Raw genomic sequence first — 6,567 nt, 5'->3', positions numbered from 1 at the left:
CATTTGTTTCCAGTATTAAGCTATGAATATCAGTGTACAAGTCCTTGTATGAACTGATGCTTTTATTTCTTTGGGGGAAGTACCTAGGAGTGGAATGACTAGATCATATGAAATGTGTATGTTTAGATTTTTAGAAACTGCCAAATTTTTTCTAAAATGATTTTACCATGTTACATTCCCACCAAAAGTGCATGCAAATTCCAGTTTCTCCATAGTCTCCCCAATACTTAATATGGCCAGTCGTTCAAAATCTTAGCCCTTCTTGGGGCGCCTGGGTGGCTCAGTCAGTTAAGTATCCGACTTCAGCTCAGGTCATGATATCATGGTCCGTGAGTTCGAGCCCCATGTGGGGCTCTGTGCTGTCAGTTCAGAGCCTGGAGCCTGCTTTGGATTCTGTGTCTCCCTCTCTCTCTCTCTCTCTCTCTCTCTCTCTGCCCCTCCCCCACTCACGCTCTGTCTCTCTCTGTCTCTCAAAAAATGAATAAACGTTAAAAAAAATTTTTTTTAAATCTTAGCCATTCCAATAGGTAGGCAATGGAATGTCACTGATTTTAATTTGCATTTCTTTAATAATCAATGGTACAGAACACATTTTCATTTGCTTATTTGCCATCTGTATTTGGGGAAGTATCTTTTGATATATTTTGCCCATTTTTAATTGAGCTATTTGTTCCCTTATTAATTTTCCTCACATATTCTAGATACAGGTTCTTTATCAGATAAATGTCTTCCCAATGTTTTCTCCTGGCCTGTGACTTACCTTTTCATTTTCTCAACAGTCTCTTTCAAAGAGCAGAAGATTTTAATTTTGATAATGCCCAATTTATTAATTTGTTTTTTTTATGGATCAGAGGTTTCCTCCTACGTTTTCTTTTAGAAAATTTGTGGTTCTAGAGTTTATATTTAGGTCTGTGATCCACTCTTAGTTTTGCATGTAGTGTGAGATAGAGATCAAAGTTTGTTTATTTTAGCATTTGGACATCCAATTGTTCTATCACTATTTGTTTAAAAAACCATCCTTTCTCCATTGAATTACCTTTGCATCTTTGTCAAAAACCAACTGTCCGTTGCTATGTGAGCCCATATCTGGACTCCCTGTTCTGTTCCACTGATATTTCTATTTATCTTCATGCCAGTTCCATACTTTCTTGAGCATCATAGCTTTATGTTATTTTGAAATTGGTAGTATTAATCCTGTTTTCTTTTTCAAAGTTGTTTTGACTGGTTTTGATCCTTTGCATTCTCATATGAATTTTACTATCAGTTTGTCAATTTCTACCAAAAAAAAAAAAAAAAACAAAACCCTGCTAGGATTTTAATTGTGATTGTGCTGAATCTATACATTAATTTGATATCTTAACAATATTGTCTTCTGACCCATGAGCATGGTATATCTCTCCACTTATATAGTATTTTTGAAATTTCTCTTAGTATGTTTAGTTTTAACGTATATGTCTGTCACGTCTTTTGCCAGATTTCCCCCTAAAAATTTAATATTTTTATGGCAATGTCTTTTTATATTTTATTTTCCAATTTTCACTGCTAATATAGAAATACAATTGCTTTTTACACATTTATCTTGTATCCTGCAAGCTGCCGAACTTACTTAATTCTTGTAATATTTTTGTAGATTCTGCTTGGTTTTCTACATAGATGCTCGTTTATCTGCAAATATAGTTTTACATTTTCCTTTAGATGTCTTTTATTCGTTTTCTATACCCAGCTTCACTAGATAGGACCTCCGGGACAATGTCAAGTAGAAGTGGTGAGAGTGGACATTGAGTCTTCCATCATTAAGTATGCGTTATCTGTCAATCTTTCATAGGTTCCTCTATTAGATTGAGGGAGCTTTCTGTTCTTACTTCGCTGAGTGTCTTCATCAGGAATACCACCTTCTAATCAGATAAATTTTTTTAAAGTGGTATTACAATGATAATGGTCCCATTTCATTTGCCAGAATAGTAGTAATAGCATGTATGTGAATACATGTAATTTCTCAGCTTACTGTTATTCATTATCCATTCTGTATATAATATCTTTCACCTAAGGACATGATCATTAGTTAATTCACACAAGGCAATGGTGAATTGAGCAAAAAATTACTTTCTTTTTTCATTCTCCTTTCTTTCTGTTTCTTTCTTTCTTTCTTTCTTTCTTGACCAGAAAATCAAGACACCAGGACATTAGCTTAATCTTGGTAAACAATGATTTGTCTGAAACCAAAATTTACTAATTTAAATTTTTAGGTCAAGGAATCTTTTTTGAACAAAAAAAATTAAAAGGAATTTCTGAATACTACCCTTTCTGCTCCCCCCCCCCCAATCTGAAACAGAACCCCAAGCATGCGGGAGAAAGCAAAATCTGGATCTAAGAACCAAAACCAGCAAAAAGAAATCTCATAGAGGGAACATAATAGACCTCTGATGCATTTCAGGAAGTCAGTTGCCCAGGTCCAGGATTCATAGCAAGACATGTGTTGAAATTTGGAGATTTGGTTTGGTCAGACCATTAGACAGTAAGGAAATAAGGCTGCTCTAAAAGCTGAAGTGATCTTGTGTTGCTTTACAAGATGCATGGTGTTTGTATTGAGGTTAGAATTAGTCTTATGATGCCCAAGACTGGTCAGCACATCAGAGGTTTTCTGTCCAATTCTTAACAGCATTTTAAGGAGGGAAATGGGCTAACCAGAGGTAATTGCTAAGATAGGAAGAGTCAAGAGGCCATATCAAAGGTGGAATGCCTGAGGAACTATGACTAGAAGTGGCCAAGCCTGTTGAGACTCTGAAGCAATAGCTGAGGAAAGAGATAATGAATCCTACCACTGGGCAGTGACAGCAGAAGAGGACACAGATGAAGAGATGTTTAAGAGACAAACATGACCTCATTTGGGCAGAGTAGTTCCAAGGTTTGTAGCTTGAGTCCCTGGGTAAATGGTGATGCCATTTTAGTGAGATCAGGAATTCAGGAGCTACAGGTTTGGAGAGGCCAGTTTTGTACATGCTGAGTTCCCACCAAGAAATGTTTGGTATGTGTTGAATATACAGATTAGGACACTATGGGGAAGTTGGGGTTGGGCGTGAATTTAGACATCATGGCGCACAGATGGAAATTGCGATCATCAGTGAGAATGATGAGTGCCACTAATGCTCCTTCATCTCAGTTACAGTAGTCACTGGCCGACTTCATTCTAGCAACCACAGTTCTGAGATTACACTGCCTAGTATTTGGACCAAAATATTCAAAAGTTTTATTCTTTTACGAATGCAAATTTCAGGTTAATCCCTTAAAGAGAGGAGTAAGACTAAGGACCCTCAGTTCTTCCTCACACAGATCATGTGTGAGGATGTGTCAGAAAATAGTATAGAGAGGTAGATTTGTTCATGTTGTGCCGTCTCACCAAAGAGCTCCACAACAAGCCCAGAAAAATGTGCCCTTAGGCCCTACCTTAACTTGGGAAAAGGCCAGGCAGTTACACTGGCATTTTGCTGAGACTTGCAAAACTGAACAAGGAGGAATGCACGTGTAAATGAAGCTGGATTTCAAGCCAGTGAGAACTGGTTCTAGAGCTTATTTAAAAAGGTACAATCTGCATGATATTAAAAACTTGAGTAAGAATCTGCTTCAGCAAATCCCTCTATCACAGATTCTGGAATACATAAAGATGATTCAGGAGAATGGTTACTTAGTGGAGCCAGATTTTTTTCAAATGTCTTTTTACATTTTGTTAGGAATTAGCGAATCATTTGAAAAGGTTGGAGCCAGCTTTTCAGTACAGATTTTTAGAAGCAGGTGTCTTCCATATGTCTAATTGGTGGTGGTGTTTTAAAAAATCTATAATAATGCTGACTTTTGGGTTTTCCTTATGTCTTCTGTTGTCTAGGATTGCCTGATCTTGTTTTTCTAATGTCTGTACTTTTGTATGATGTAATGCCCTAGTGTTGGGGAAGGGACTGCCGTAATTGGGGTTTTGTGGGCATTTGTTGTTATGTCACATCTTAGTGCCTTTGCACAGGTTCCCCTCGTCTGCTTCGTGAACTCATTTCTCCTCTGAAAACCCTTCCCTTCCCATCCCCCTCTCCATCAGGAAGGGTTGACTTAGTAGCTTTGGTCACTCTGTGTTGAAATAACTAATTTGTTGGGGCGGCTGGGTGTCTCAGTTGGTTGAGTGTCTGACTCTTGGTTTCAGCTCAGGTCATGATCTCGCAGTTTATGAATTCGAGCCCAGCTTCTGCACTATCAGTGCAGTGCCTGCTTGCGATTCTCAGTCTCCCTCTAAACAAACAAACAAACAAACAAACAAATAAATACATACATACATAAGCAAGCAAGCAAGCTTAAAAAAAAAAAAAAAGAACCAGTTTGTTATAGTTTGGCTTCCTTCCTAGATTAAGAGGTTCTTAAGAACAGACATTGGACTAAGCATAGTGACAGACACAAAAAATTTTAAGAAGGAAAGTCTGGTCATTAGAGTTCATTGTTATCTAGAGCCAATGAGATAAGTACTGAAAAGTCTTCATTGTATTTTTTAGGAACTGAGAAAAGATTTCTTCAGACATAATCACACCTTAGATAGTACTGCAGGTGTTGTTAACAACCAAGCAAAGATGTGTTGGCCAAAGAGGTGGCCAGTGACTTCTTGGAGAGATACATCCACAGAACTGCTTGACTTGGTGATGTGCATCATTCTGATGTTCTACACAATTGCTTTTTCCTGGTGGCAAACCCACTGGCTGTTGGGTCCTCTCAGTTTAAAAACTGAATAAAGAGATCAAAAATAAGAAATATTTGCAGAATATTCAGTACAACAGAGTCAGACTGAGATTTGGAAGCTGATTTGGTGAATCCTAACAGGTCTAAAATCTTCCTGATGGATCAATTTTTTGGAAGATGATAAAAGAGAAAGATTGTTGCAATTGTCAGATCACACAGTTCTAAACCTGCAGCTTCCTCACAAAGAGCCAAATAATTCAATAACGCTGTTTAAAACCTACCACTGTTCACGAGGAAATCATGGCTGCAAAGTGAGGAAATGCCTTTCAATGAAATATTTGAACATTCTGAAACTGAGAAGATAATGCCTTACCAGAAAGGATAACAAGGTTCATGATATGGTAGCATCATGTGATATAAAATACACAAGCTCTAGGAGCATAAGAAAAGAGAATAATTCAAAAGAGATTAATGTGAGAGTTTTTAGGAGAATGGAGACCTTTGAAACAATGGTTATTACAAAATATAGGACTAGACAATGTCCATTATGTATTTTAAATTACTTAATTATGCTGTAAGTTTTGAGATTCCTCTGAGCCCAGAGCCCCAAATCATCATTCTTTTGGCTGCTGAAAAAAAAAAATTCCACTTTTGACTGTTACGATAGGCGGGAGGAGGTATGGACTTCACATTACAATCTCTGAATGTCCTCATTTAGACCAAACCAAGCTACATTTTCTGTGGTTGATTATCATTCATGGTGGCAGCCAATTTAAATATTTTGAAAGACAGGTTTACTTTTTTCATGCTCACAGATTTAACACTACTTTTAAATAAATATTGTCCTTTGTTTTCATCGCCCTCAAATTTTAATAATAGCAGATTCACGTTGTTCCCACTTTTCTCTTTATGGAAATATATTAAAGGAGCTACACCCCTCTATCTGTTTATATTCCCCAAGGGGAGAATGAGTTGGGCAGGAAAGGGATTAATTTGAACATATCAGGAAGCTTTGAGCCCCCTCTGACAACATTTAATTTTTAGGGATCAGGAGATGAGGGTTACCTCTCCAGTAAGGTAGGGGTTTTTGTCCTAATTATAACATAAATCTTAGGAAAATACAATATTTAATTAAGTGCATTTATGGGGCACCCACGTGGCTCCGTCGGTTAAGCATCCAACTTCAGTGCAGGGCCTGATCTCATGGTTCATGAGTTCAAGCCCCGCATCGGGCTCTCTGCTGTCAGCACAGAGCCTGCTTCAGACCCCCTCCCCAGCTCTCTCTCTCAAAAACTAAAAAAAAAAAAAAAAAAAGCAATTAAGTGCACTTAAATATGTAAAGCCTGCACATGGTTACTTTATTATTAAAACAAAAATCTGATTTCTCCTGCTTTTTCTCACTTCCGTCTCATAAACCTTACAGACCTACTGACAGCTCAGTTATGAGGGGTGGGTCTTGGTAGATCAGCGAGCCCACCCCTCAATCATACAGTCAAGGCAAAAGGAGTTGCTTGAAACCAAGAATTATTTTAGGAAAATAGAGAAAGACCTTTCAATTGCTTTTAGATCCCAGATCCATTTAATAAAGCAGCATGATATTGTAATGTAAAGCATGGGCTTGAACATGAGCTTTGGAGTTCTATAAAACCTATGCTCAAATCTTCCCTCCCCCAGTTTCTGGATGTTGGACTCAGTGCCTCAGTTTGCTCATCTGCAGAACAGGGTGCTTAGGAAGAATCCATGAGATAATGCCTGTCAAAGGCTTAGGAAAGAACCTGGCTGGTATTAAGCACGCAATAAATGACAGCTATTATTATCATGCATTTCGGATGTGTATGTTCTTAACGCTATGCTTAC

Source organism: Neofelis nebulosa, chromosome 1 (assembly GCF_028018385.1).
Source record: "Neofelis nebulosa isolate mNeoNeb1 chromosome 1, mNeoNeb1.pri, whole genome shotgun sequence".
NCBI classification, from domain to species: domain Eukaryota; kingdom Metazoa; phylum Chordata; class Mammalia; order Carnivora; family Felidae; genus Neofelis; species Neofelis nebulosa.
Note: the sequence above shows the minus strand (reverse complement) of the source record.